Genomic DNA, 15415 nt, shown 5'->3' on the forward strand with positions numbered 1-15415 from the left:
CGGCAGCCAGCGCCGCTGCGACGCTGCAAACAGCGCCACCTGCCGCGAGCCACCGGGAAGGGCCTGAGGGCGCGCGGGAGGCGTGGAAGGGCCGGCAGAGGAGAGCGGGGTGGGACCTACTCATGCTCGCGAGAGAGCAGAAATACGGTTCATCCCGCTTCGGCACTTTGCTACGGGGCCCTGGGTCGGACAAGATTCATCTAGACTCGTTCCTGCTCTCCCGAAAGAACGGTCGTTGGCTGTAGCTCCCCCTGGTGGCCAGACGCAGGAAAAGAGCTGCTGCGGAAAAGAAGAGGGGCAGATGCAAACACAGAACTTCCTCTCTATTCTCTGGGTCTTGTCACAGCGTGTGCAGAGGAGGGTGACATGGAATGGATACCGCGTCCGTTCAGTTTTGCTCTGTTTTATAAATGGAAATGTTCTCTTTATAAAACAGCTGTCCTGAAGAGTCATGGAAAATCCACCAAGTTCTTTTTTGTTGTTGGGGCTTTTTGCTTTCCCTAGTTGTAAGAACAAGATCAGCACAATTGGATGTCCTTGGCAGTCCAAGTCGTATTCACACTTTTCCTACTCCATTGCTCCCTCCTTTTGCCCCTTCCATCTCAGACTCCCAGTTATGACCATTGCCCCAGGGCCAATTTGACTATCACCAATCAATAGTGGATCAATAAGATATCATAATATGCATGTTGTGATGTGAAGCAACATGAAGTATATGTTATCGCCCAGGAATTTTCTAGCTCAAAATGTTTAACTTGTTTCTATCACAACTTCAGTTAGATCTTCGACTTTACAGGAATACAGAGAACAAAGCAACAAGTTAAATGACATCACAAGAAAGCAGCCAGGCAAGCACAGGAGGTAGACTGTTCTTTAGAACAGCTGACCAGTTCTTTTCATCAAGTTAGAATAATAAGAAAACGACTGTACTGAATTAAAAGATATACGAAGGACATAACCAGGAGATGCAATTTAAGGTCTTGATTTGGGGCTGATTTGGAGAAATTAGATACAAAGGACGTTTTTTGGCTCAACTGGGAAAATCTGAATACTGAATATTAGAAGAAAAACATTTATTGATGTGGAAAAGTAGAAATGTATTGACTGAAAAAAATAAGTTCCAAGACAATGTCCCTAAGCAATATGAAGGCATTTTTTATAAACAAAATACATATTAATACATTCATATGTATATGAAGATGTGGGAGGATATGAACCAAGAATTACATTGATGATCTCTGGGTGGTGATAGAGATGTTTTATTTTTTGTTTTTGCTGGTTCTGTGTTCTATAATGCTCATAGACTGCTTCTTTAACAATAAAAAGTATTTAAAATTTAAACATAAAATATTATCTTTCTTTGCTGTCAATGAACCAGTACCAGGTTTTTAGGAGGCCTAATAAATACATAAATATACAAATGAAACCTCCAGTTATATGTATAATTATTTCCTTATCTGTATATACATTAAACTAAACAAGTTTATACTGTCTCTAATCGAGCATCCTAGTATTCATTCTAGCATTTTCCCTTTGCTTAGTTGTATCTTCTTTCTCCAACAGCGAGAAAACTAGTTCCTATTATTTATCATTTTTTAACTTATTTTTTTTTCAATGTTAGTATACATATAAAATAATTTCAGAAGTGTGAATATATATTCCTGTTGGAAGCAAATTTACCAACTCGGGTACCATACTTACATACAGTTTTTTATGGTTTCCCGTCAGAACGTCATTTTCCAAAGTTACTTTGGTTGGTTGCTTTTCACTACTATATCTTTTTCAATAAAGTGAAGATATACGGTGATCTTCATCTGTGCAATTCAGTTAGATTAGTCCCAGTGTGCATTTCATCCTGGTATCCCTGACATCAGGGTTGATTTTCTTTTAATTTGCATGTGTTTTAATTCACTCTTTGCTATATATGGTCTATGGGTTTTTACAAATGCATGTACCCACCACCCTACTACCATACAAAACATTTCCATCACCCTAAAAGTTTCCTTGCATGTCCCTTTTGTGATAAGCCACTCTCCATTCTTTTAATCCCTGGCAACAACTAATTCGTTTTTCATCATTATAGTTTTACCTTTCCCAGAATGTCATATGGATGGACTTACACAATAGGTAGACTTTTGGGTCTAGTTTCTTTCACTTAGCAAAATGCATTTAAGATTCATGCATGTTGTGTGACCTAGTAGCTCATTCTTTTTTATTATTGAATAGTATTCCATTGTATGGATGTACCATAGTTTGTTTTTCCATTTATCTGTTAAAGAACATTTTGTTTGCTTTCATTTTTTGGTGAGTGTAAATAAAGCTACTATAAATATTCACATATAGGTTTAGTGTGAACATAAATTTTTAAATCACTTGGGTAAATACCTAAGAATGGTTTTCTGAGTAATATGGTAAGTTAATGTTTAACACTATAAGAAACTGCCAAACTGTCTTCCAAGTAGCTGTACTATTCTTCATTCCCACCAGCAATGAATGTACATTCCTATTGCTCTGCATTCTTACTAGTATTTGGTATTGTCAGTTGTTATTTTTTTTTATTTTAACCATTCTGTTAGATGTATAGTGGTATCTTGTAGTTTAATTTAAATTTTCCTAATGACAAATGCTATTGAACATCTTTTCATATACTTATCTGCAATCTATATATCTTTTTTTGATAAAGTATCCATTGAGATATTTTGCCCCTTTTTAAATTGGCTTATTTATTTTCACATGGTTGAATTTTAAGTGTTCTTTATGTGTTCTGGATATGAATCCTTACCAAATATATGACTTACACCCAGGTTTTTTCTTCTCTTTTTGCTCTCTTAACAATATCAATCACAGAACAAATATTTTTAATTTTGATGGACATCTGGTTTATCAATGTTTTCATATGTTGTGCTTTTGGTATTGTATCTAAAAGCTTACCATTAAACTTGAAGTCACACAGATTTTCTCCTACATTTTCTTCTAGAAGTTTTATAGTTTCACATTTTACATTTAGGTCCATGATCCGTTTTGAATTAATTTTGTATAAGGCTTCAAGTCGATGTCGAGACTCATTTCTTTTGCATATAGACATTCAATTGTCCCAGTACCATGTGTTAAAAAGACAACCCTATCTCCATTGAATTGTCTTTGCACTTTTGTCAAAGAGAATCTCTAGGGCTGGGTGCACTCTTCCCAGCAAACACACTCAATGCACTAGTTCCCCCTTGTCTATGGGGGATATGTTCCAAGACACCAGTGGATGTCTGAAGCCATAGATAGCACCAAACCCTATATATACTATGTTTTTCCTATATATACATACTTATGATAAAATTTAATTTATAAATCAGGCATAGTAAGAGATTAACAACAATAACTAATAAATTAGAATAATTATAACAATGTAATGTAATAAAAGTTATATGAATGTTGTCTCTTTCTCTCGAAATATCTTATTGCACTGTATTCACCTTTCACTTAAAGGAAACACTTCACAGGCTCTCTTTGGCATATCTGAATAGCCAACATCACTACTCTTATGCTTTGAGCCATTATTAAGTAAAATTACGGTTACTGCGATACTGTGACAGTCAGTTGATAACCAAGACAGGTACTAAGTGACTAATGAACAGGTAGCACTTGTAGTGCGGACAAGCTGTACAAAAGGAAGATCTACATTCTGAGTGGGAAGGAGTAAGATTTCATCACACTACTCAGAATGGTGTGCAATTTTAAACTTATGAATTGTTTATTTATGAAATTTTCTATTTAATATTTTCAGACCGCAATTGACTGCTGGTAACTGAAACCATGGAAAGGAAAACTGTGCATAAGAGAGGACTACTATCGCAAGGCCCAAAATGTACTAATGCTCTTGCATGTCTTTGACAAATCCGTCACCTTTATTACCGCATGTAATCTAAAACTTCTACTGTTCAAGGTAGCCTGCCTACATGTTTCTTTTTCTTTTCTTTTTTTCTGCCCTCCCCTCCCCTCCCTTCCCTTCCCCTCCCCTCTCCTCCTCCCCCTACCCCTCCCCTCCCCTCCCCTCCCCTTCCCTTCCCTTCCTTTCTTTTTTGATGCAAATAAAAGAACCCACTTAAACAGCTTTCCCAGATCTACTTACTTTAACTGTCTCTTAGCAGCTGAGTCCTTCTAGCCATTTTGTGGGTGTCTAATTTTAGGGAAATGAGTGCTTAGGTTAATTATTATCTGTGGGCCCTTTGAAGAAGAAAGGTGCTCGCAGGGCCAGCAATTAGAGTAGTAAGAACAACATTGACCTCTTGATACCTGCGTTACTTGCATGATGGTTTTTTTCTCTTGTTATTGTGGAGACATGGAAACCCATGAACTGCATCAAATTATACTTCTCAGAATGTGGAAGAGGTTGGTGGAGCTTCTATATTGTCCCAGGTGGTAATGAGGAATCTATCTTGATGTTCCATGGGACAATGTAAATCATGTCATTACAGCACAGGGCTCTGGCCTCTCTGTAACTCTCAAGGCTGGAATCACAGGCAGGATAGAGGGAGGCTCCAAGGTGCAGCTTGGCATTGCCTCCAAGGTGGCCCTCTGCCTGGGCAATCTTTAAAATCTGCAGGGAGATAGCTATCGCTTGTGCCCTCTGTGTACAACGCAGAGGTCGCTAAGATTTACTTCCCAAGCTGTGCCAGGGGCAGCAGAGGAGGCTGGCACCAGAATTTGAAATCCAGACAAGTTTTTTGCCACTTTATAACAAGGATTGCCTTTCCTCCCATTTCCAATAACATGTTCCTCATTTCTGTCTGAGACCTCATCAGAATGGCCTTACTGTCTGTATTTTTAGCAATATTCAATTTATGACCACTTAGGTATTTTCTAAGATGAGGTTTTCTCTACAGCTCTCCTCCTTCTGAACCATCAGAAGAATTTCCTTTAATGGTCTGCCTACAGCAACATGATCTTTTTCTAGCATGCATCTCAAAGCTCTTCTGGCCTCTGCCTGTTACCCAGTTCCAAAGCCACTTCCACATTTTTAGGTATTTGTTACAGTAGCATCCCCACTTCTTAGTATCGATGTTCAATCTTAGCCCATTTTGGCTGCTATAACAAAATACCATTGACTGGGTAGCTTATAAACAATGGGAATGTAATTTTTCATAGTTCTGGAGGACGGAAGTCCAAGATCAAGATACCAGCATGGCTGACTTTTGGCAAGGGTCCTCTTCCCGATTTATAGCTGACAACTTCTCGATGTGTCCTCACATGACACAAGGGCAAGGATCTCTCTGGAGTCTCTTCTATAAGGTGCTGATACCATTCAGGGGGGTTCCACCCCCATGATTTAATCATCTCTCAAAGGCCCCACCCACATCCTAATACCATCATCTTTGGGGTTAGGATTTCAGCATATTAATTTTTTTGGAGGGGGACACAAACATTTTGACCATAATGACACTGTTAAATTGTATTCACTTGGAGGACACACATCTGGGACATAGCTAGCATTATGCAAAATTGTCAGTTTGATAACTGTGACTCAAGCCATTTCTTAAGAAAGTATGTTTCATGAAATGTGAGAGTGATATTATTTTACGGAAACTATGAATTTGCTTTAGTGTCTAGAAAATGTCAAAACAATTTTGCTAATGCAAGGTAAGTATTATTAACTTCATTTTTGTAGAAACTGAGATACAGAGATGTTAAGTGATTTGTCCCAGACTCTACAGCTCGTAAATGGCAAAATTGGAGTCCAAATCCAGATCCTTGTTTCCAAAATTCATGCCCTTTGGCTACATCATTCTGCCTAATCTCAGGAAGTACCTGTGTTTACACCCTCCCCTCTCCTGCCAGGCTGGAGAATCCAGCCTATGGCTATGCAGGAGAACACTGGAGGGAGCCTGAAGGGTTTGTCATGTTTTCGTAGTCCTGTGTGGAATAGGGTAGGGAAATTAAACTATAAGGACCTCGCTATTAAAATTCGTAAAATCTCTGAGCTGGCTGGAGAAGCTCTATGACTGTAGTATACATTTTAGAAAAATTCAATGGCTACATCTAAGTTTCAGCCAGAAAATATTAATGGCAATATTGCTACATTGGTGTTTCTAAGATAATTTGAGGGAAAAAAAGACAACCCTCCAATCTGATCAAGCTTCTGGAAACTAATTACGCATTTTCAGTAAATACTGAGGAACGTGTGAAATAAGCAAACTCCTGACTGTGGGAAACTACAGAACAAACGATCTGGTTTCTTCAACAAATAAAATGCAAGGAGGGAACAAAGAGGGAGGGAGAACTTATAGATTAAAAAAAATAAGACTTAAAAGGTATTTAAAGAAAACACAGTATATGGCTCTTGTTTAGATCTTGATTTGAACAAACTAACTGTAAAGACATTTATAAGACAATCAGGGATAGTTAAACACTGACTAGATATTTGATAATATTAAAGAATTATTATAAATTTTTTAGGTGTGTTAATAGTTTAATTTTTTTTAGCAATACATAAAACAATTGCATGGACTTTCAACTATTTGTTTTCCCTTGTGTCATTTATAATATTTTAAGTTCATATTATTTTAACTAATAACTTTTAGTTATTAATTTTTGAATAGGTAATGCATTTGTAACAAGATTCAATAGATATGAAAGAACCAACAGTGAGACACCAGTCTCCCTCCTGCCGCTGTGGCTGAGACAGGCAGCTTCCTTGCCTAGAGGCAACCAATGTGTACTCTGTTGGCATCACTTGATGCAATATATTTTGTTGTGAGTAGTAAGTACAGATCCAACCTAAATTTTTTCCCTAATAGTTACTCCTTGTTCTAAAATCATTTAGTGAAACGTACAACTTTCACAGAAGAAATAGCATGTGAAATACCATCTTTATCAAATACTAAATTCCTGTATGTGTTTGATTCTTTTTATAGTCTATTTATGGTCTATTTATGGTCCCATTGTCTATTCTTGAACTAGTGTCATATTTTATAAATGACTGGTTTTACAATATATTTCAATAGCTGGTAGAACTAGTCACTATTCTTGCTTGCTTGTTTCTCTATATGAACCAGATTAAAGATCACAAACTTTTTCTGTAGAAGACGAGATAGTAGATATTTTAGGCTTTGCAGCCCCTACATCTCTGTAGCAATTACTCAACTCTGCCATTGTATAGTGAAAGCAGCAATTAACAATAAGTAAATGAGTGAATGTGGCTGTCTTCCAATAAAACTTTATTTACAAAAACAGGATGTGCTGTACTTGGCTAATGGGCTGTTGATTTGCTGAGCCCTGAACTGGAAAAATCAATTTGTCTACTTAAAAAAAAAAAATCTTAGTGTTTTTATTGAGATTTTGTTAAATTTATAGATTAATTAAAAATAATTGACACCTTTATGATGTTCAGTCTTTCTATCTTAGAGTGGGAAATGACTTTCCATTTGGCTAATGCTAATTTGATACACTTCAATGGTATTTAAAAATTTCCCCCATATATTCAAATATATGTTCAGATTCAACATTTTAGTTCTCATTATTAGAAACACTAAAGGTCTATATGTTTAGATATTCCTTGACTAGTTTCTCTATCTATAACTTTCTCTCTATTTCTCTTTATCTCTCTTCATCTGTTTTCTTTCTTTCTTTCTTTCTTTCTTTCTTTCTTTCTTTCTTTCTTTCTTTCTTTCTTTCTTTCTTTCTTTCTTTCTTTCTTTCTTTTTTGCTTTTCTTAATCCTGTTCTCCGTGTCTCTTACTACATTCTCAGTAAAGTATGTTCTCCTACTCCTATGTGTTGCCTAAAGTGTGGTCTGTGGTGGAATTCTTCATTTGTGAGTGACATAAGTAAGCTGAAAGTGGCCTGTAAGTTGAGGAAATTTTATTTCACATAACAAGTTTGAAGAGAAATTTCAGAGTTGGTTAACTCACAGTCTCCATGATGCCAGAACTGGGAGGGTGAGCTTCTCTCTGCTTTCCTTAGCCTTTCACCCATGAGAACAAGATGGCTGTAGTAGCTCACATATTATATTGTCATAAAATAGCATATGAGAAGAGAATATGTTGTTGGCTTTGTACTTTTTTTTAAGACCAAGGAACACTTTCTTAGAAGCCATCCAGAACACTTATTACGTTTTATCAGCCAAAGTTGTATCATATGTTTATGCCTAAACCAGATTCCGACAAAGGGAACAGAATTACCAGGTTTAATTTAGATTAGTTGATACTTACCCTTGGGACTAGGGAGGGACCCAAGAAGCACTTACTAGAAAGCTTTAGTAATCAAGTCAGCACTGATGTTGTATACTGTATAGACATGATGATCAATGGTACAGAATAGATAGATCCACATATAAGGTTAATTGATTTTGGACAAAGGTACTTAGACAATTCAATGGAGAAAAGACAGTCTTTTCATCGAATGGTGCTGGAACAATTGGACATCTATAGATGATAGATAGATTGATTGATTGATAGATGATAGAGATAGATAGATAGAAAAAAGAATCTCAACTTAAATATAAAACTTAAAACTTTTAAACTTCTAAAAAAAACATAAGCAAAGATTTTTTTATACAGGACACAAAAAATATAAATCATAAAAACAAAGTCTAAAATTGTGGCTTTTCGAAAGATACTTACTAAGAAAAAGAAAAGATAAGCCACATACCAGAAGAAAATATTTGCAAAAGCACACATTTAACAAATATATGTACAATGTATAAATGACTCTCATAATTCAGTAATAAGCAAACAACCCATTTTTTTAAATGGACAAAAGGCTTGAACAGATATTTCACAAAGACACACACACACACACACAGATGTACAGATGACAAATAAGGACACGAGATGATGCTTTAAACCATTAGCTATAGGGAAATGAAAACTAAAGCCACAATGAAATATTGCTTAACAGAGTAGCTAAAATAAAAGGAGCTGACAGTCTAAAGCCCTAGCAAGGATGCAGAGTGACTGGAATGCTCACACACAGCTTGTAGAAATGTAAAGTGATATAGCCACAAAAGGGGACAGTTTGAAAGTTTTTTATGAAGTTAAACAAACGCCTTATGATCCAGTGATCTCCCTCCTACATATTTATAGAAGTGTCTAGACAAAATGTCCATACAAAAATCTATAACAAATATTTACAACAGCTTTGTGAATAATTGTCAAGACTGGAAACAACCCAACATTCATTAACTGATGAATGAATGAATAAACTGTGGTGCATGCAAATGATGAAATATCACTCGGAAATAAAAAGGAACAAACTACTGGTAGAACATGGACAACTCTCAAAAGCATTACATTAAGTGAAAGAAGCCAGACATAAAAGGCTGCATGCTATAGATTCTACTTATATGTCATTCTGGATACATTATAGGGGAAGAAAACAGATTAGTCTTTGCCAGGGCATGGGGGTGAGGGAAAGGAATTGATTATAATGCCTAATGAAAGTGTCAGCTGGTTACAGGCACACCTATTTCCACCCCATATGAATCTCACTGCATGGAAATATATTTTATAACATACCAGTTGGATATGTGCAACAACATTTTTTGAGTGAGACAGTATTTTATTAGCAAATTAGAATTCTTCCTTGAAATATATATATTTTAAAAGAAAAGAAGTGTTGAGAGGCCAATAGAGATGCTGGTGAAAAGACAGAAAGTGGGCAGCACAAATCGAGAAACTCTTCATAGAGGAAGTAACCATAGTTGTGATTCAGAACAAACCCAATGGATTGCTACCTGTAATTTCAAATGGGTTGTGTTATGCTGAAGAAAAGCCTCAATGACTTTCCAAATCAGGATGAGTTTGGGTATGCAGGTTTGGAGAGGGACTTGGGAGAGATGAATTACTCTGATTAATGAAGGTGAAGGATTAGAATGTTGGGGGAGGGTGGAGAAGGATGGGGACCAAGAGGAGAGAGGCAATACTAGCATGGTAGGAAATTCGAATATGCATAAGAGGGGAAGAGTTGAGAACCTTCAGGGAAGAGCACTCCAAAGGAGTCTCCCTCTAACTCTTGAGTGCCATCTTCTGTAGCTATCAAGTAGGCTCTGATTGGAGTTGTCTAAGCAGGGACAGGATGGTTTGTGCCAGCAAGGAGCCTGTGTCTCCAGCCAGCCCCTACCAGCATAAGCCAAGGATGTCATGTTCTTTAGGCCATACCCACCATTGCGCTAGACTCTGTGTTAAGAATGTGTTTGCTAGTCAGCCAGAAAGTACTTCACCAGACTTATCTTGGAGAAAAATTTCTTTTAAAGAGCAAGTTTAGTCTAGGTAGAGAAAATCAGTGAGTTCCCATGCTAGTGTATTCTTTGAAGAATATATTCTCTGTTTCTATTATAACCAAGAACATGGATTCTTTTCAGATATATTCGATTCTTCTAATGAAAGAGTGCTGTATTCTGTTTGTGTTATGTTTAGGGTACAGGGTTAGGATACTTTAGGAGTTGGGGCTTAGAGAAAGGACAGGTTTGTCTTAAGCTCTGAGTATCTACTCTGCCTTCTAAATGGTGATAATCTGCATTGCACACTCACCCCCATCGAGAGGGCCTTCATTTGAACTAGCTCATATGTCCTATTTTTAAAAGAATTTGTTTTCGTGATATAGTCATCTACAAAAAATATACCCAAACAAAGCAAAAACAAAACAAAATTCTACTCTAAAAGTATTCAAGAGCTTGTCAAAATGAGAAAAACCATTAAAGATTCCAGTCTAATCCCTGGCTCGACCACTCTCGTATCTGCTCCCTCACTATTTTGAACTTTGCATAGTTGAAGGATAAGAAACAACAGCTTACTTGTAACAAAGTGGGAATTGGAAAGTTTTGAGGTGGCTAAGTCTGAGTCCAGAGAGGTAGGGAGAAACCTGTGACCCTGAATCTCTTGGTGGGAAAAAGCTGTCACATGCCCAAATCCCTTCCCTTCTTGATGGAGGCTGGGGAGGGGAGCTCTGCTCCCCACCTCTATGCTTCATCTTAATGTAGTAGGTTATCATCTTCTCCTTTCTCTAATTGCACAACTTTAGAATAGTAGGGGAGACAGCAATTCCAGCTCTGTGTGTATAGGCTGGGGCCAATCAGAGAGGCTTCTGTGGGCCTTGGTCACCTACCTGGCCTAAATGAAGTATCTTGTTAATGGCCCTGTTCGTGGTTTATCACCCTTCCCTGCCTATATGAAGCCAAGAGAAGAGATGCAACTCTGTGGGAGTCGTACGTATACATGAAAATGCGTGTAGTAATTCTGACTCACTGACCATTGGATTCTGTGTAATGAGGGTGGTAAAGTAGTATCCTTTCTCTCCTCTCCTATTCTCCAACAGGGGAAGGCCAGAGGAAAGCGAGAGCAGGGGAAAGCTTCAGCAAGCCCAAGCGAATGAGGATAAATTGCTATTTATAAGGAATCTCTACATGTCTTTAAGTAGCACTCATGTCACTCTTAGGTTACTGGAGGGGGAACTGGATTCAAAGCTAACGACATGAAAGTGATTAAACTTTGACTTCCACAACGAGGCCTCCCCAGTGGGTGAGACTCTGAGGGAAGAGAAGCCCCTCCCCCAGGAATCTCTTCAGCCATCACTGTAGGACAAAAGGATCACTTAACCACCTATGATAGAAAAGGTGCAGCCACGCAGCACCTGGGGGAAAGTGAGGGAAAGGTTGGGGATAGAGTGAGTGGAAAAGGAAGAAAACAAATGAATGAAAGAAGGGAAAGAATGATCTAGATGGTAGGAAAGAATGGAAATGCCTCAATCATCTCCAGTCATGGACTCTTGCTGCACACACACACACACACACACACACACACACACACACACACACACACACATGACCTGGGCCCTTCCTCTTTGAGACTGAACAGGATGCTGTAGAGTACACTTGTGTCATCTCAGTGGAAGTTCTTGGGGCTCTTCTTTGAGCATAAAGACAACGTCACCAGAGATTTTGTCAGGCCAGCCAGCAACTCTCAGGGAATGTGACTTCAGTGCTTTCCTTACAGCTAAGCAACTGAAGAGGAGCATAATTTGATACCCCAAAATGTGCCTCTTTGGTGAAAGAATTATCTTGAGCTGGTTGTTTATATTTAAGAAACAGCAAACATAGGAAAAGTTTTAAAAACTGAATAGAACTTACCCTTTTGTAAAAAAGACATTTACATGTATGAGGGAAATCTCTCTTTGTAAGGGTGTCTCCCTTTCTGTTCCAGGAAGAGGAGGATGACTAAATCTTTGGAAATTCTTATCAGTGGAGAAGGCAGAGATCTAAATCTGTTCTTTGCTTGATAACCTCCCATAACTGGGTCCCCTCACTCCCCAACATCTTCTTTTGCCTTTAGCTGGAGATGGTATTTAAGGTGGTGGCTTGGGCCATTTCAGGAGTTACTCGGTTTTCCTGGCCATTTCCTATGTGCACAGGAAGTACACATTATTAAACTTGTTTACTTTTCTACTATTAATCTGTCTTTTATAACAGTGGGGACCTCAGCCAAGAACCTAGAAAGGTAGAGGGAACATTATTTTTCCTCCCCAACACAGTGATGGTGTCAAAGCAGTTTGATGGAAAAATTGTTTTTCTACTGTGCTTGGTAGATGGTGTAGGTCTGGCAACCATGGGTTTTGTTTCTCAAGTCAGCAGAAGGAATCATTTAAAATCTAAAAGTGCTGCATTTGTCTATCCCTACCAGGATGACATGGGCTGCTCAACTACTGACTTAAATGTTAAGTCCACTGGACCCAGTGAGAACATACTGGGTGACATGGTTCTTTAACTGCACAGTATAAAGTAAACATTTTCCTATGTCAAATATTCTATGACAGCATGTTTGCTGGTTGTATAATAGTCAAGTATTTGGGAGTGTTTATGTTTTTCTAATATTTTACCATTATAATTAATGCTGCAATAAGCTTCCTTTTGATAAATCTTTGCCCACATTTCTTACTATTTCCTTGGACAAAATACTTGTGGAAATCTTGATCGAATTATATCCACATCTGATGACATGCCTATGGCTACCTTGCTTTTAAGAAACATTGTATAAAAAAAAAAAAAAGAAAAGAAAAGGAAGGAAAGAAAAGGAAAGGGTGGTAGTGTTGCAGGAAGCAGTACCCAACGGAGGAATTTGGACGCTCAGACAACTTTGTTAGAGGAAGAAAAGTTTATCAGGCCAGCAGAGCACATGAAGCCCTAGACAGCACAAAAGCACGAGCTCGTCCTGGTTAGTTTTCTTACAGCTTATATATCCCTGGCAGTGTCCATGCAAGGACATGTGATTCCTTTGTCTAAGGGTCTACATGCACTTTCTGACTCAAGATGGGAGAGGAAGTTTCAGGTGGGGGTTTCAAGGGGGAAGGAATTTCTGGGCGACCAGTACTATCTATTTACAGATCGTTTCTCATGTAGGTGTGACAAGTTGCCAGAGGCCATTCAGAGATCTATAGGGTGTGGCTAATCTATAACAGGTTGAGTCGGGTCATTTCTGCAAGCCCCCCTGTCTTTCGCATTTTTCAGATGCTTCCTCTCTTAGTAGAATACTGCTTTTCCACAACAGGAATTCATTTTTAAAAAGAGAAATTGGAACAGACATGGACTAATTAGTGGAATCTACAACAATAGATTCTAACTGGTTTGATGTTTTAAAAATATCAGTCAAGTACCATATCTTCACAGTACAAAGGTCTTCCATGGGCCATTGAAATCAGATTTTAACAGGTTGCCGTGTTAGAGGGATTCCAGTCAAGCTTTTAAGTACCAACTTCTATCTGGAATCAACTAAACATAGATACCAGTTGGAGTTGATTTGGAAACCAACTGATCTGTGAGTTTTCTAAATTTGGACCCGATCGTGGTACATTTGGAACATGATTGAAAATGAGCCAAGTTCTCTTTTCCTGGCCAAAGTCTAACACTTGGATTTTTTGTGACTTGAACATTTAGCACCTACCTTTTTCCTGTCTCTAGTTTGAAGGGTCTTAGACCCACTCTGAACTGGTTAAATGAGAAAAAAAAAAACACAGCAAAAGTATCAGCTAATAAGAGCTTTCATACTTTGTTAATTAATTCCTGCAACTCTAACCCTCTGGCACCTGCCAGTTTCACTTTGTATTGGAGCCAATGAATTTCAAAAATAATTAAAGTTAATGAACTGCTCTTTGTGATAGGACCTTGAAAACCTAACAGCCATAATTAGTAGGAAGTACATAGTGGGAAAGTGTCACTTGCTCATAAACAGAATTTTCTCATCTTGTTGATACAAGAATCCTGGCCATATGTGAAAGTGATGCTCTATTGAGTCAAAGAAGATGTATGGCTGGGCTTACAAATTGAAAGTAAATGGAAGGAAAAGTAGTAATCTTGAGATGATTTCCCTAGGCAAAAATCAGAACTCTTTCCCAAGGTTCCAAAATTACTGTGTCAAAATGTTGGTAAGAATTCATGGTAAATCCTCTGGCAACCTCAAGTGAGTCATTACAGCCAAAGTAGGGCACCCAACTTTTTACCTCTTAGTAACAAAAACGAACATGGGAATTATGGGTACTGAGGAGTGGAACACTTAATTGATGGCAGGTTTCCATGAGTTAAGTTTGGACAGGATTTTTCCACATGAATTTCTTGAAAGCAAATGCAAATAGTCTGGAAATGGTGTAAATGGCTCAACAGCAGGGGGTGGCAGGGAGGAAGTGACGGATCTCAGCAGGTGAAACCTCATCTAAATGTGGGGCTTCCCCAAGGGATCCTGCACTTATCTGCATTCTATTGTAGAATAATTCTAGGTAGTAAATGGTCAAGCAGGTTTTTTCATTTTAATGATTATGGGTTTATTGCAATTCATATTTAAAGCATTCGACTAGCACATCAAAGCCTTCATTTTATATTTATAAAAATAATATACTTCTTTCAAAATAATGTAATTAGGTTTAAAAAATGAAATGAACTTAAAAAATAATTAAATATGAATGTAGGTAGAATTTGGTTCTGCCAAAGATCAAAAATTTAGAATGCTGAGAAAAATTTCAAGGTAACTACTTTAGGATCTTCTAAGTATTTCTCAAGCTTTAAAAAGTACTATATTTCGTCAACTCTAAGATTTTAATTGTAAAATGAACCGTTATTTTATGTACCACAAATAAACAAAAAAATATTGCCAATACTAAACTATGGTCCATGCTTTCTTAGCACTTAGAATTTTGTTTTATGTTTAATGAAAGCTCTCTTTTAGACTTACTTACTAAGCATAATTTTTAATCATCTACTGCAGTGCTATGTTTCTGTGCCTTCCTGGATGTACAGTAATTTTTCATTTCAATCTAAATCATAGTGTAATCTTTTTGAAGACATTTTAACAACCATAAATTTTAAGCCCTGTGGTACCTACAATACACATAACTCAGCTGAAGCGACTGCTGAGGGGCTAGTATCACGTTTGCGCATGCGTAGGCAA

This window comes from Rousettus aegyptiacus, unplaced genomic scaffold, assembly GCF_014176215.1.
Source record: "Rousettus aegyptiacus isolate mRouAeg1 unplaced genomic scaffold, mRouAeg1.p scaffold_m13_p_2, whole genome shotgun sequence".
NCBI classification, from domain to species: Eukaryota; Metazoa; Chordata; class Mammalia; order Chiroptera; family Pteropodidae; genus Rousettus; species Rousettus aegyptiacus.